The following is a 16807-nucleotide window of genomic DNA, read 5'->3' as shown; positions in this document are numbered from 1 at the left end:
TCATTGTGGTTTTGACTCGCATTTTCCTAATGACTAGTGATGTCAAGCCCCTTTTCATGTACCCGTTACCCTTCCATTTATCTTCTCTGGAGAAATATCTGCTCAGGTCCTTTACCCATGTTTTAATTGGGTTGAGTTTTTTGCTTTTTAGTTGCATGAATTATTTATATATTTTGGATATTAACACCCTATCAGCCATACGGTTTCCAATTTTTTTTCTCATTCTATAGGTTGTCGTTTCACTTTGTTGATGGCTTCTTTTGCTGGTTGTGTGCTACCCCGTCCCAGTTTTCTTTTCCCACTGGAGGAACCCACAGCTAAGAGAAACTTCTCTGAATGCTGGCCTTCAGGAAGGATGATGGGTCAATTTGTAGCCACTTCTCTTGCCCTTCTAGAGCCTCAGTCTGTCGTGGTCTCTGTGGTACAGGCCTGCTTCAGACCTACCCCTGAGTTCTAGGGTTCTCTCAGTGGCGCCTTATTTTTTGAATAGTTTTCATTTGTTTTTACAGTGAGGAGTGAAGCCAGGGACCACCTATGTCATCATCTTGGTGATGTCACTCCTGACTCCACATTTTAATGAAGAATGGCTTTCAACTGGATTAAGGATTTTTTTCCTCTTTACTCTCTAAAAGAGTAGTAGCATTTTTCAAGTTCTGTTTAGTTTCCCGGACACTCAATTTCCATGGCAATAACATTGTTGACTATGTGATAGGCAATGTCAAGAAAGGTTTGTTTACTTTGCTGAAGATATTCTTTTACCACCAGTTCTAAATATAGGCCATGCCCCCCCTTTTGAGCCCATATATGTGATTAGTTCCAGTGGTTCCAATGAAGATCTCAACACAATGTGAGAACATCAATACTCCACATTGCAAAGCAAATGGCCCAATCCTAACTCTTCCCTGTGTTCATACCCCTTATAAGGTGATTTGCACCTTGATTTTCGCACCAAGAGGTGGAGTCTCTTTCCCTCCTAGGAGTCCGTCTTGTGATGTGATTTAGTCACCAAATGCAAGGAAGAACGTCGGGGGCTAGTTCTGAGCCTCATCCTCAAGAAGTCCTACATACTTATGTTCTATCTCAACACCCATACCAGCTGCTGTGTGAACAACACAGACTAGCCTGTGGAAGGTGAAGGAACACAGGGAAGAGAGTACGATTGTCTTAGCTAATGCCAGCCAGGTTCAGCCCAGTGTTTCTGGCCAGCTGCTGACCCTGGATACATGAGTGAACCAGGACAAGAAGAACCACCTATTAGATTCCAGGCCAAATTGTCAACCTATAATTTAAGAGACAAATAGTTTCTGTCTTAAGTCACTAATTTTGGGGATGTTTTCTTTCTGTAGTGAAAAGCAATTGATATGGTCTCTTAAACCACCCTTTCTGTCAGTATTTGACTCCACGCTGATCAACTATCAATACAACAATAGAAATGTGATTCTAAAAATGTAATTGTTTGAATGTTGAGAACAAACTGAGGACTGATGGGTATGGGGGGGAGGGGAAGGGAGGTGATGGGCATGGAGGAGGGCACTTGTGGGGATGAGCACTGGGTGTTATATGGAAATCAACTTGACAATAAACTATTTAAAAATAAATAAATAAACAATTTTAAAAAATAAAAAAATAAAATCACCTGACTTTTCAAAAAAAAAAAAGAATGTAATTGCTTACTTAAATCTTTCCAGTGTCCCCACTTGGCAATTGGGATAAATTCCAATATCTCACAACATGGCCTCCAAGGTTCTGAATATTTTGCCTCTAGCCTTCATTTCATGACTCTTACTGTGTCCCATTTGCATATATCTGTGTTTGGTTCTTATAGCGCATTCAGCTGTTTAGCACCTCAAGGCATTTGCACAAATGATTTCCCTTACACAATTTCCTGGCTGATTCTTTCTCAGTTTTCAAGGTCAACTTAAATGCTCCTTCATCAAAGAAGACTTCTCTGGTCCTACTTCTAAATAGATATCCATGTTCATTAATTCTTTGGACACATTTTGTTAAATCGCTCTAGAAAAGATTGTCATTTTGACAACTCATCAGTACTGTTGGAGAGTGTATGTTTTCTTTATCACATTTAAACTATCACCTTTAAAGGTAAAACTTGGTTTTTAATAAAATGCAATAGTCTATTATAAATAAATTAGAAACTATAGGTAAATACAAAGGTAAAAATAGAAACAACCTGTTAAAATATGTATCCAAAGGTAATTAGAGTTACCTGTGTTCTCCTTTCAGATTTTGATGGTTTCCTGTGTCACGTTTAGGTCTTTGAATTTATTTTTTGTGTATGGTGTAAGAAAGTGGTCCAGTTCGATTCTTTTGCATGTTGCTGTCCAGTTTTCCCAGCACCATTTGTTGAAGAGACTGTCTTTTTTTCACTGGATACTCTTTCTTGCTTTGTCAAAGATCAGTTGACCATATAGTTGTGGGTCCATTTCTTGGTTTTCCACTCTGTTCCATTGATCTATGTGTCTGTTTTTTGCCAATACAATACTGTCTTGATGACTACAGCTTTGTAATATACCATGAACTCTGGAATCATGATTTCTCCAGTTTTGATTTCCTTTTCAGGATTGTTTTGGATATTATGGGTATTTTGTGGTTGTATGTAAATTTTAGGATTGTTCTAGCTCTCTGATATGCTGGTGGTCTTTTAATAGGTATTGTATTAAATGTATAGATTAAATGTGCTTTGCAGGTGTTGATGAATATGCAGAGAAAGAGGAACCCTCTTGCACTGCTGGTGGGAATTTAAACTGGTGCAGCCACTCTAGAGAACAGTATGGAGGTTCCTCAAAAACCTGAAAATAGAACTACCCTAATCAAGCAACTGCACTATTAGGTATTTACCCAAAGGATACAAAATTACAGATTTGAAGGGGCACATGCACACCAATGCATACAGCAACATTATCAACAATAGCCAAATTATGGAGACAGTGCAAATATCCATCCACTGATGAATGAATAAAGATGTGGTATATATAAAATGAAATATTACTCAGCCATCAGAAAGAATAAAATCTTGCCATTTGCAATGATGTGGATGGAGCTAGAGTGTATTATGCTAAGTGAAATAAGTAAATCAGAGAAAAACAAAATACCATATGATTTCATTAATATGTGGAATTTAAGAAACAAAACAGATGAACATGTGGGAAGGTGGGGGAAGAGAAGAGAAGGAAGCATACCACAAGAGACTCAAGGATAGGGAACAAACTGAGGGCTGATGGAGGAAGTGGGGGGTATGGGCTAAGAGGGTGATAGGCATTAAGGAGGGCACTTGTGATGAGCACTGGGAGTTGTATGTAAGGGATGAATCACTCAATTCTACTCCTGAAACCAGTATTGCACTTTATGTTAACTAAATAAAATTAAAACAAACAAAAACACAGAAATAAATGTAATTAGAATCAAAGAATCCTTAAGTAAAAGTTCTTGTTTTCATACTAAGGGTTGCAACCCATTAATGGTGGTGAAATCAGTTCCAACGTTAATGAAATAGAATAAGGAGAAAAAATACGAACAACAAGAAGCACTGCACGGAGTTAAGTGTAAGTGCTGTTTTATAAAATGATTTTGTTACACATACGGAAATGAATATGTATGTATATGGACCCTATATTGTGAATATATTCAAATATATTCTTTACTGTGAATCACAGTTAAAGTATTTCAGTGATCCCACTTGCTTCTTAATACCTCATTTCTCTGCTTTTATCATCAGTTAAATTCATGAAAGAATTGTCTGTACTTGAAATTTCCAGTTTCTCTTTGATTCTTTTCTATAGCATTACTCAAGTCAGGCTTTTCCTTGCAACATTTCATTCATGCTTCTCCCACAGAGTTCAAGAGTGGCCTCCACGTGGCTAAGTCCATGGTCAACCTTCAGTCTTCATCTTACTTGACTGTTGTAGGATTTGTCAAAGTCAATCACTTCTTCCTCTTTTATTTTGTTCATTTGGCTTTTGGGGCACTTAGTTTTTCTTCTATCTTATTGGTTACTCTTCTGAGTCACATTTTCTGATTGTCCATATTTTCCCCAAATCTGTATCAGTGGAGTGCTCCAAAACTCATACCCTGGGTGGTTTCCTTCAGTCTCATGGCATTAGATACATGATATGTGCTGATGATTGCCACATATGTCTTCATCCTGGCCTTCACTCCCAAGCGTCTAGCTCATAAATCTGTCTGCTAGGTATTTTTAGTAAAAGTCTAACAGTCCACTTATGCTTAAACTAAACTTCTGATTTCTCTCCTCTCAACATAAACTTCTCATCTCAGTTAGTGGCAACTCTGCCATCCCAGGTGGTCATGCTTGACTCTTCTCTTTCCCACTTCATTTTCTTTTCTTTTCTTTTCTCTTCTTTTCTTTTCTTTTCTTTCTTTCTTTCTTTCTTTCTTTCTTTCTTTCTTTCTTTCTTTCTTTCTTTCTTTCTTTTTTGAGAGAGAGACAGACCACAAGTGGGGGAGGGGCAGAAAAAGAAGGAGACACAGAATCTGAAGCAGGCTCCAGGTTCTGAGCTGTCAGCATAGAGTCCGATGCAGGGTTCAAAATCACCAACTGTGAGATCATGACTTGAGCTGAAGTCAGACACTTAACCGACTGAGCCACCCAGGCACCCCTCCCACTTCATTTTCAACCCATCAGAAAACTCTGTTAGCTCTGTTGTCAAATACATCTAGAAGTCAGCCACATTTCTTCACCTCCATTGCTACCATCTTGACCTAAGCCACCATCATCTCTCAAAAGATTGTTGCAATAGCCTCCCGAGGACTCCGGCTTCCTCCATACCTCCCTTCATTGTCTTCTCAACAAGAAGCAATTATATTTTTTTTTTATTCAGAATCAGAAAATAACTCTCCTATGTTCCAAATTCTCAATAGCCCCATTCTCAGAGTAAATTAGGAAACTATAAATTCTTACAATAGCCTTCGAGGCCCTAGAGGCTCTCTCTCTTTTATTTCCCCGCACTCACCCTGCAGTGGTCTACCTCCACCTCTACTCCATTCCAACTACAGTGGCTTCCTTGAGTCCTTGAAGATGCCAGTGCTTACCCACCTTGGGGCTCTCTCACCAGGTTTACCTGCTGCCTGGGTTATTCTCTCTTCACATACCCATACAACTAACTTCTTATTCAAATACTCGTCCAAGTGTGACCTACTAAATGAGGTCCAATATGACCACTCTACTTAAAATTACAACCTCCTTATCCATACCAGACCTTCTTATCCTCAACATTTTCTTTTCTTTTTCCCACAGAACACAGGTTCATATAATTTGTCAATTTTCTGGCTTACTATTAATATGTACTTTCAAAAACATCTCCCCTCACCACAGTGTTAGCTATATCAAGGCAGGAAATGGTTCTCAACTGTATCCTGAGTACCTGAAACAGTTCTTGGCATAGTAGCCTCAGTAAATATTTGCTGCAGGAATAAAGAAATGAGTCGCATAATCATTTCTGTAGTGGGTTAGCATCTTTTAAACCCAGAAAGATTTTAGAGCCAACTGTAGAAATAGGTAATAGATTCAAAACCTATTGTTTCTATTTTGGCCTAAGAAAATTCTATATTTTTTTTAAATATATTTTTATTTNTACCTGAAACAGTTCTTGGCATAGTAGCCTCAGTAAATATTTGCTGCAGGAATAAAGAAATGAGTCGCATAATCATTTCTGTAGTGGGTTAGCATCTTTTAAACCCAGAAAGATTTTAGAGCCAACTGTAGAAATAGGTAATAGATTCAAAACCTATTATTTCTATTTTGGCCTAAGAAAATTCTATATTTTTTTTTAAATATATTTTTATTTATTTCTAGGAGAGAGAGAGAGAGCATGAGCAGGGGAGGGTCAGAGAGAGAGGGAGACACAGACTCTGAAATAGGCTCCAGGCTCCGAGCTGGCAGTCAGCACAGAGCCCGACGCGGGGCTCGAACCCACGAACCGCGAGATCATGACCTAAGCGAAAGTCGGACGCTTAACCGACTAAGCCACCCAGGCGCCCCGAAAATTCTATATTTTTAATATTTTGTGTATTTGCATTATTTAAGACAGTTTGACTATTAGAATACCAATCTAACTTCTAATTCTAATTCTAAATTTGCAACAAAGCAAGTAATTTATACTTCTTTAAAATCAACTTGGTTGAGGTAACATTTATAGTTAATAAAACTCAAAATATTACGCTTGCTATTTAAAATTGAAATCTCACCATGTTTATCACAGTATGGTAACATTTTAAAAAATTTAGGATTAGGAGGGCTTTGGTGGCTCAGCAGGTTAAGCGTCCCATTTTGGCTCAGGTAATGATCTTGAAGTTCATAGGTTTGAGCCCTGTGTGTTGACAGCTCAGAGCCTGGAGCCTGTTTCATATTCTGGGTCTCCCTCTCCCTCTCTCTCTCCATTCCCCACCCACTGCTTATGTGCTCTCTCTGTCTCTCTCTTGAAAATAAACATTTAAAAAAAGATATTGGATTAGCCATATTTATAAATATTTTTATTTCTTTTCTTTATATTATGTTATAAAGGTTATTTTTAAAACCTGTGGAGGCTTTGTCATTTAAGTCAGAAAATTGAGGTTCTTAAAAAGAAAATAGTGTATATCATATTTAAATGATGTTTAAGGATTTAATAACCACGTTTACAAATCAGACCAAATATTTGTTAAACATATCTAATGGTGAGGGAGAAAATTTATTAGATTTATAAATGGAATACTAAGATTTAAAAAAATGTTAATGTTTATTTTTGAGAGAGAGAGAAAGGTAGAGAGTGGGCAGGGGAAGAGCAAAGAGAGAGGGAGACACAGGTCTGAAGCAGGCTCCAGGCTCCGAGCTGTCATCACAGAGCCCAATGCGGGGCTCTAACCCACAAACAATGAGATCATGACCTGAGCCCAAGTCAGACACTTAACTGACTGAGCCACCCAGATGTACCTGGAATAAGCAGGAATTCAACTATCAAAGAACTAGATTCTTGAATGTTTACCTCAAATAAATTTAGTTTCATTTTATGACCAAAGAAAACTTCTGTATAATTTTCTTTACATAAAAATTTTTTTCTTGAGTTTCAAAAGGCTCACAATAATATAGGAGAGGATTTACATTTCCAAGGGTAAAGGATTAAGCTAAGTCCTTTTTCTTCCACATCAGCACTCCCAAATGGGTCCAAGAATTTATCCAGCTGCCTGGATGGAGCTGACTGAGATCCGTTTCTTGTCTCCTATCCTACTGATATTTCCATTTTTGACACCTCCCTCTTCTTCCCCCACCTTCTGGCTGGCTTCCTTCTCTTCATGAAACCACTGACTTATTTTGCTTTCCATGTAGTAAAATTAGTCAGGCAGAGAAGGATAGATGCCATATGTTTGCACATATAGGAGGATTAGGAGGAACTTAACGGAGGACCATGGGGGAGAAGAAGGGGAAAAAGAGTTGGGGACAGGGAGGGAGGCAAACCATGAGAGACTCTTGAATGCTGAGAACAAACTGAGAGCTGATGGGTGTGGGGGGGAGGGGAAGGGGAGAGATGGGCATGGAGGAGAGCACTTGTTGGGATGAGCACTGGGTGTTATATGGAAACCAACTTGACAATAAACTATTTTCAAAAATTTAGAAAAGAAAACTGGAAAAAAAGAGAAACCACTGACAATTGCCTTGTGTCCTTGGTTTGCTTCCCACAGGAGCTGGGCCAACGCTTAACTTTTCTAGAGATATTTCACTCAGCCCCTAAAACTACTAGTGTTGTTTGGGAAGAAACCAGAGACCTTTATCTCCGAGGATAGAATGTGTGTGGCCTTTTTAATGCTGAGTGTCAATTCCAAGGCAGAGAAGGAAGCAGGGAGAAATAATCTGGGGCAGAAAAACAGTAAGAAAAAAGACACTGAGGTGAGACTGACCTGACACTTTAATACAACCTAACACAACACGGAGCATTAATGATGATGTTAATTTCAGAAATGAACACATACATATGTTTACATGATGTATATATTTTTTGTTTCAGTCGCAAGCCTATATCTATCATCTATTTAACCTTCAAACTTCCAAGCGTGTCTACTCTGGAGTTTTTAAGACAATATGAACCATAAGCACAATGGAGTTGATGGTAAGAGAATGACAGAGGCATCACAAAGTCAGTGCCTATATGTGCTCGTTCTGCATAATCCCTGTCCTATGTCAGAGCACCGCCTCTGGGTGGTGTCAAGGCCTCTGGGATCAATGTTAGGAATCAAGGCTTCCTGGGCAGGTGAAAACCACCTCCCTGCTGCACAGCTTGTGAATTAAAGAAAAAAAAAACTGTTATAAGAGTATCGTGAAGATACACAATTAAAGAGGAGGAAAGGGGAGTTTTTAGATGTGTAAGAATTAAATATGGTTATTGTTCAGCCTAGTGTCCTCTGTTGATTTGGAGAAGATATTACCACACCATGAGGAGTTACAAAATGGAAAAATACGCCATTATGGTCTGTAAATTGTGTAAAGATGGGTGAACCACAGAAGATCTTCTATCAGATCAAACAAAAGTTCTGAGTTTAGGAAGTTGGAAAAAATACCCAAATAGCAACATGAAAACGAAGCATACACTGTAAATTTAGAAACTGATTTGTTAGCATTTTAATCCCACAAAGATACATCTATGAACAGAGGCATGTGAATTCTCATTGGCTACCAGAGATACTGAACATTTTCTGAAAATGGAGAACTTTCCCGATGGCGTCTTTCATGTCCTTGTTCCTCAGGCTGTAGATTATTGGGCTGAGAAGTGGGGAGAGTGCAGCAAACCTCAGTGCAGTGGCCTTGTCCAGCAGTGGTGGGAATGTGACAGAGAAATGCAGGGACGTGAGGGCCACGTTGCCGAAAAACAGCAAGAAAATAGTAACGTGGGCTGCGCAAGCGGAGAACTCCTTCTGATGGCTCTCCCCTGAAGGGATCCTCAGGATCACCGTGATGATTCTTAAATAGGAAAGGCTGGGAGGGGTGGGCTTTTAGGTTTCTTTTGTTTTGTTTGTTTTGTTTTGTTTATGTCAGTAGATTTTAGGCAGTCCGTACGGTGGAATCCTAACCATCCCGACTAATGCAATGAAACAACATAGTTTAAAGAGATTACCTTCAGGTTTGGGCGCCACTATGCCNGCACCTGGTGGCTCAGTCGGTTAAGCGTTCGACTTTGCCTCAGGTCATGATCTCACAGTTCGTGGGTTTGAGCCCAACGTTGGGCTCTGTACTGACAGCTCAGAGCCTGGAGCTGCTTCAGATTCTGTGTCTCCCTCTCTCTCTGCCCCTCCTCTCCCCTCAAAAATAAACATTAAAAAGTTTTTTAATTTTTTAANAGAATATGGGTCTGAAATGGAATATTGTGAGGCCTGGTCAATACCAGTAGGCTTATATCCAATATGAGCCAATAGTAGCAGAAGGAGATACCAGTTTTCATTTCTCATGGGAGGAGCTGCCAACATTGTCACTTCCCTGCTGTGACTGCCATCCAGAGAGGCTGGTGTGGCTCCCGGCAGTAAAGTATTGTGTACAAAGATTCATTGGAATATTTATTATACTAGTAAAATAGAAACAACTTAAATAGACGTTTTTATTGTTTGGAGATGAAATGTTGCAGACACGAATGAGTTGTGACAAAACGATCCCCTCTGTGGGTAAGAATAAGATAATTTAAAGTGGGTTTCTTAGAGGCACCTGGTGGCTCAGTCGGTTAAGCGTTCGACTTTGCCTCAGGTCATGATCTCACAGTTCGTGGGTTTGAGCCCAACGTTGGGCTCTGTACTGACAGCTCAGAGCCTGGAGCTGCTTCAGATTCTGTGTCTCCCTCTCTCTCTGCCCCTCCTCTCCCCTCAAAAATAAACATTAAAAAGTTTTTTAATTTTTGAATTTTTAAAAATAGTTTATTGTCAAGTTGTTTTCCATATAACACCCAGTGCTCATCCCCACAAGTGCCCTCCTCCGTGCCCATCACCCCCTTTCCCCTCCCCCCAACCCCATCAGCCCTCAGTTTGTTCTCAGCATTCAAGAGTCTCTCAGCAGTCCACACCGAACAGCAGGTTTGGTGGTAAGAGCATCAAATATCCATGTCTGTATCCACATGATAGGGCTCATTAATTAGCACAGAGCAGATCTCCTCAAGTGACATTTTGGATCTGATATTTGCTGGGGGATGAAAGGTGGGAAGCTTCCCTGTGCTTTGTAGGATGATTGGCAGCAACACTGGCCTCTACCTTCTGGATGTTGGTGGCACAGACCCCTCTCCCAGTCATGGTCACCAAAATGTCTCTAGACATTGCCCAGTGTCCCTGAAGGGAAGGAGAGGGAGTAAATTGCTCCAGTTGAGAACTAGTGGCTTACAGAATGTTAGAATCTGGGGGGTGGGGGGGTGGAGGATAGTGAAAAACAAGTGACCAAGATTTGTAGATTGACTAGAACTATACCTACACCTTCATCTGAAGTGATAAAATAACACAACTAGCCAATCAGCCTCTAAAGCTGGGGCTGGGCTGGGCTGGGCTGGAGTGGGGTGGGGGGTAGCCATAGGTCCATGGCACATACATTTCTGGGCCCCTCCCTTAACAGAGAGTCCATCACCTCATCTCGCCAAGTTAGCTCTTCTACCAGAGAGAATTTTGATACTCTTTTGTCTTTGATAGAAACTTTTATTCCTTCTTCTAATCAAAGGGCCTTAAAGTATAGATATTTGAGTGAAGGGCATTAAAAGACACTAACATGCAGTTATAAAATAAGTCATGGTACTGAGAAGTACAGCATAAGGAATAAAATCAGTGTCGTAGTAACAGTGATGGCAGCAGAAGGTAGCTATGGTTTTCGCGGTGAACATGGTGTCACGTATACAATTGTCAAATCACTACGCGGCACACCCCAAACTAAGGTAAGACTGGGTTCAATTATGCTTCAATAATAAAAAAGAAAAAAAAAGAACAAATTTGGGACTTCCATGAGCTTCTAAGAACAGGTTTGATAATGTTTTTGGTGCCTGTTTGCCATAAATGTTTGTAGGTGTGGCAGAACTCTGAGACTTGCCTTTGCTGTGTTGAACCACCTGGGGGCGAATTTGTGGGAGATGCGGACTTCACAGTCACATGACGTGAGAGCCGTGTTAACGGAACAGTGGTTGTAATCATACCGCAGTATAAAATGAGACACACCAGCTTGCACACCTTGGACTCACACGATGTTAAGTGCCAATCATACTTCAGGTTTTTAAAATTTATTTTAATAAATTAATAAATTTGTTATCAATAATTATATTATAAACATAATATAATAAATATATAATAAATAATAAATAAATAATGGATATAATAATAAATAAATATAAATAAATATATAATAAATTAATAAATTAATAAATAAAAAAGTGCCTAGATGGAGAAAACAACTGATATCTTTCCAAAAGAGTCAAGACAATTGTGAACTGACAATATATACAAAAAAATAGATAAAATTATTTTGAAACCAAAATTCCAGAGGATTTAAACAAACAAAGTCAGCATGGTATATGACAACCAAATATTTTTAATTTCTTTCATTCTTCCTTTTTTTAAATACAGCAGAATATTAAACCTATGTGAAACATGAGAAATATGAGAGAAAAAATTTCCGTTTGTTTTTTCTTTAAGAAAACTTCTACTTAAGGAAAAAATAGAGATGCACAAGAAAAAATAATGTATGCGCTGATGGTTTCTTGCCTTAATTACTCTTATCTAGATTCATGGATTTCAGATTTGATTTGTCCCACTTTACCATCCACTCAGATTCTGGAATAATCTTTCTTAAGTGCAAAGCCATCAATACTGTGACTGAAAACAGATGTGAAGGTGAATCACAGAGGCTTCTAAATAAAGCCTAAACTTCTTAGCATGATAAATACTCTGATGTATATGAGAGTTTTAAATCATTTTGACATCCCAATATCTCTTAGTTCTATTATTCCCCATATGAATCCCTCATATGACAGAAGTTAACACTGTTATAATGTTCTAGATTCTTCTTTCAGAGGCACCGGGGAAATAAGTAAGGGAACTAAGATTATGCTCTGTGGCCAATACATATTGGAATTAGGAAATCAAAACTTGGAAAGAGAAAAATTGTCAGATCTTCATAAACTTGAGTCTTTAGGAAAGAAAGGAGATGTATATAGGAAGACGATGTGAGGTAGATACGTAGTCCCCCAATCATATCTAACTGGACTTGCATATTTTCTGGAAGAGTGGATCGCCCTTCGAGAACTTCAATGAATAAGCTTCACTGGCTGCCATGGCATTGCGTTTATCTTAAGGGCATTTTCTGACCCCACTAAATAAAATACAAGCATCCTGTATCAGAATTTAACCCAGAAATCATGGAGGCTAAGAGAGTCACAGAGTTAGTGGCCCAGACAAAATTTAACCATGTTTGTTCTGACCATTGGTAGTCCTGGGACACAATGCCACCAACCCTCTCATCCCTGAGCCTTGGGTCTCTTTCCCCCTACCTCACACGTGCCACCAAACCTCAACCGAGTTTCCACAGGTCTTCACTGCAAACCAACGGGAAAAATGAAATTCCCCAATATATAGCCCCCAAAGCCACCCATGCCCACACAGAGTACAGAGCCCAGCCCTCATCCCAGAGCCACCTCCTCCAGACCCCAGGGGCCACCTGTGTCTGCCGCATGTCCTCATCTCCGTTGTTGTGCAGTCTAGCAAACAGGAGTGTTATGACTGTAGCCACAACCCCTGGCGGCTCAGGGAATCATCCAGGGGGAGAAGGGCTGTCTTCGGAAAGGTTCTCCCCAGTCCCAGAGAAAGCAACCCCCTGTGCCCTGAGGTTAATTAGGGGAACACCTACCTGCTGCTGTGCTCACCTTTCGTAAAGTTGCCACACCTTTGGGAAGCCAGGACTTTGAGTCTGGCTAAACGCCACATGGCAAGGGATACTTTTCTTTCTTGTCCAGAGGGTGAGAAGATTATTTATTTCTATAGAAATTATCTGCTGAGACAGAGGAAGAATAAGGAACAAGGGGAGTGAAGGAGGAATACAAGGAGTGAATCTTCGTGGTTCAAAGGCAGAAGGTTTTCTCCACTTTGCACCGAAGCAGCTTCAGAGCAGTATGGTGACACACAGCAGCCCTATAGGACATCATAGAAGGTTCTTCCAGCAGCTGCCCAGAGCTCAGCAGAACTTCTCAGAGGCGTCCCGGGGATCACTGAGCCGTTAGCAGTAGCGGCAGGAATGAGGGGGTCCCATGCAGGGTATGTGTGGCACACCTGTCTCAGTGGCAGGTGTCCCCAAGGGGCTGGCGTCAGGAACGGCTCTGAGGACAGCCTTTCCTGACACCGGAAAGATGTATTGATGAGCACACATGAGCTAGCCCTTGGAGAAGCCCGGGGTCCGACAAGCTCTCCCCCGCAATGAGTGGGGAATGCAACCAGAAGGATACTCCTTTTCTTTCTTTCTTTTTTTTTTTTTTAAACTAAAACGTGAGCCTAACATTTACCTCCAGGTGAGCAAGGCCAGAGGAGAAAGAAAGGTAGAGCAGAAGGCGATTTTTATTCTTTTACAAAAAGAGATATTAAACAGGCATGAGGTGTTAAAAATCTAATGGGCTGGTGGCATCGGATACAGAAAAGAAATAGAATTTGAAAATGGTTGTGAGTTAAAAACAAAAACAAAAGCAAAAACAACAACAACCCTAATAGGGAAGGAATGTACATGGTAGAGCAAGGGAGATTCCATTCCATTCCATTCCGTTCCATTTCATACAACAGAGCTTTAATAAGCATCTGACATCAGCTCAGGTCTCACATTTCGTGGGTTTGAGCCCCACATTAGGCTGTGTGCTGACAGCTCAGAGCCTGGAGCCTCCTTCAGATTCTGTTTCTCCCTCTCTCTCTGCCCCTCTCTTGCTCGCACTATGTATCTCTCTCTTAAACATAAAATAAACACTAAAATAATTTTTAAAAACCACCTTATTAAGTTGGCACCCATCCATGATAACCAAATTACTCATTCATTCATTCAACAAATATTTGCATGTAAAAAGGTGGTATTTTGAAACAGACCCCTGATAGGCATTTGATAGTCATTTGATGAATGGATACATTGTTAAAAAATAAATAATTGGATGATTAAGTGAATTCATTAATTTTATGAATCAGATAGTGACCTGGTGATGGGCTGATCCATAATCACACTCGTGCTTACCTTCTGCACTCAGGATTCCCTGAGAGCACCTCACCAGCTAAGACACATGTCCCTGCATGCTCCGAGGCTCTGGGGATCCTGTCATCTCATGTAGACATATTTCTTCTTACTGCTTCCTCTTTCTGTTGTCTGCTCATTCTGCTTATAAATATGTTCAAATGTATTCATCTTCAAACACATACTCACCGTCCATCTATGGTTGCTTTGGGGCTACCACATAGCCTTTTTTTCCCCTTCTTGGTTTTCCTTAGAGAGTAGTTTACCTTTGTATGTCCATGTCTGCTCATACATTTTTATCTCTTTCACCTGAACCCATGACCCCAGGTAAGAAAGAACATTATCAATAACTTTGAAGTCCACTAAATGCTCCTCCTCAATCTGATTCTTCCTCCCACCCCCCAAATACTGCCTATCACCTTGAACCTGGATGTTGTGTTCATTACCCTGTGAGGACATAGATATGCAGTCTATTTATCTCCATGAAAAAATGTTTGATAGTTTAGGTATTATTGTACCACTTGCTTATTTACTCAGGATATCTTTGAGACTCATTCACCTCAACATATATGACTGCAGTTTTAAAAAAAAATCACCTCCAATATGGGAGTGCTGATGCATAGGGGCACATGTACCCCAATGTTCATAGCAGCACTCTCAACAATAGCCAAATCATGGAAAGAGCCTAAATGCCCATCAAGTGAAGAAAGGATCAAGAAGATGTGGCTCATCTATACGATGGAATACTACATGACAATGAGAAAGAATGAAATCTGGCCATTTGTAGCAACAATGATGGAACTCGAGGGTGTTAATGCTGAGTGAAATAAGTCAGGCAGAGAAGGACAGATACCATATATTTTCACTTATAAGTGGATCAGGAGAAACTTAACAGAGGACCATGGGGGAGAAGAAGGGGAAAAATAGTTGGGGAGAGGGAGGGGGGCAAACCATGAGAGACTCTTGAATGCTGAGAACAAACTGAGGGCTGATGGGGGTGTGGAAGAGGGGAAGGGAGGTGATGGGTATGGAGGAGGGCACTTGTGGGGATGAGCACTGGGTGTTATATGGAAACCAACTTGACACTAAACTATGAAAGTGAAAGAAAGAAAGAAAGAAAGAAAGAAAGAAAGAAAGAAAGAAAGAAAGAAAGAAAGAAAGAAAAAGAAAGAGAAAGAAAAGAAAGAAAGAAAATCACTTCCAGCTCGTATTAATGTGACACAAATTAATCACTCATTAGGTGTGAATATTTTGTGTGGTCAAGCACTTATGTCTTCAGCTCTATGAGAGACCACCAAATTGTTTTTCAAAGTCTGTATTCTGTCAATGAAGCATGAATTTCTATTATTGCACATCACTTTGTGTGGTCACATTTGTTGCTGTTCAGTTGGATGTATAAATAATGCACTATTGCTTTGATTTGCATTTCCTTGTTTATCAGTGATGCTGAGTGTATGTGTGCACCTGTGTGTCTGTTATATGCATATATTCACTTGGTATTTATGTATTTATTCATTATATTTTTTTAAATGTTTATTTATTTTTTGAGAGAGGAAGAAAGACAAAGCATGAGTGGGGAAGGGGCAGACAGAAAGGAAGATACAGAATCCAAAGCAGGCTCCAGGCTCTGTACTGACAGCAGAAAGCCCGACGCGGGGCTCGAACTCACGAACCGTGAGATCATGACCTGAGCCGAAGTCAGATGCTTAACTGACTGAGCCACCCAGGTGCCCCTGTCTTTGTTTTCTTAATGGTACCATTTGGTAAATGGAAATACTATATACCTGAATTTAATTATCTTTTCCTTTATAATTTACATTTCTATTGACTTAAGATTTTTTCCTACATGAAGTGATAAAATAGTCCCCCCAATTTTAAGTATTAAAGTTTTAAAAGTAAAGTCTTTTTTTTTTTTAAGGGAGGCACCTGGCTGGCGCACTCAGTACAGCATGTGACTCTTGATCTCAAGGTTGTGAGGTCGAGCCCCGTGTTGGGTGGAGAGATTACTTAAATATAAAATCTTTTTAAAAAAGCATTAAAGTTGACTTCTCAGATTAAACCTTCATTCTATCTATAGCTGAATGGGAATGTAACGTCAGGATAATTTTATTTTATGTTGCTCATTTGCTTAAATCGAGATTCCTGCACCACTTAGTAATAATCAGCCCTTTCTGCAGACCCACTGTGTGGCTCTGCCCATCCTTCCCCCATACTCTGCTCTGGGGCTTCTGTTCCACCATATGTCAAAGCTCCGTATTGTGTCCCTCTAGTCCCTGGCTTCCATTTGCTTGCTATGTTGCTCTGCTATAACCTTTGATACATCTTAGGACAGGCCTTACCATTTGAATCTCTTCCTTTGACATATCTTAGTCTTTTCCCTCATCTTGACATTCCCCACTCCCCCTCCCCAAATGGAATTTTGATGGAAGTTGCATGGCAGGAATGGACTGATTCATGTAGAATTGCCATGTTTTGTAATGAAGACATTCTATTCGTGAACACATCATATCAATCCACTTATTTGGCTGTTTGATATCTTCCAACACAGTTTTATAAAGTACAGCATCTACATGTTACACATCCTTTACAGTTCCT

Source organism: Crocuta crocuta, unplaced genomic scaffold, assembly GCF_008692635.1.
Source record: "Crocuta crocuta isolate KB4526 unplaced genomic scaffold, BGI_CrCroc_1.0 scaffold133, whole genome shotgun sequence".
Taxonomy (NCBI): Eukaryota; Metazoa; Chordata; class Mammalia; order Carnivora; family Hyaenidae; genus Crocuta; species Crocuta crocuta.
The sequence above is the reverse complement of the archived record's forward strand: the minus strand, read 5'-3'. Positions refer to the sequence as shown.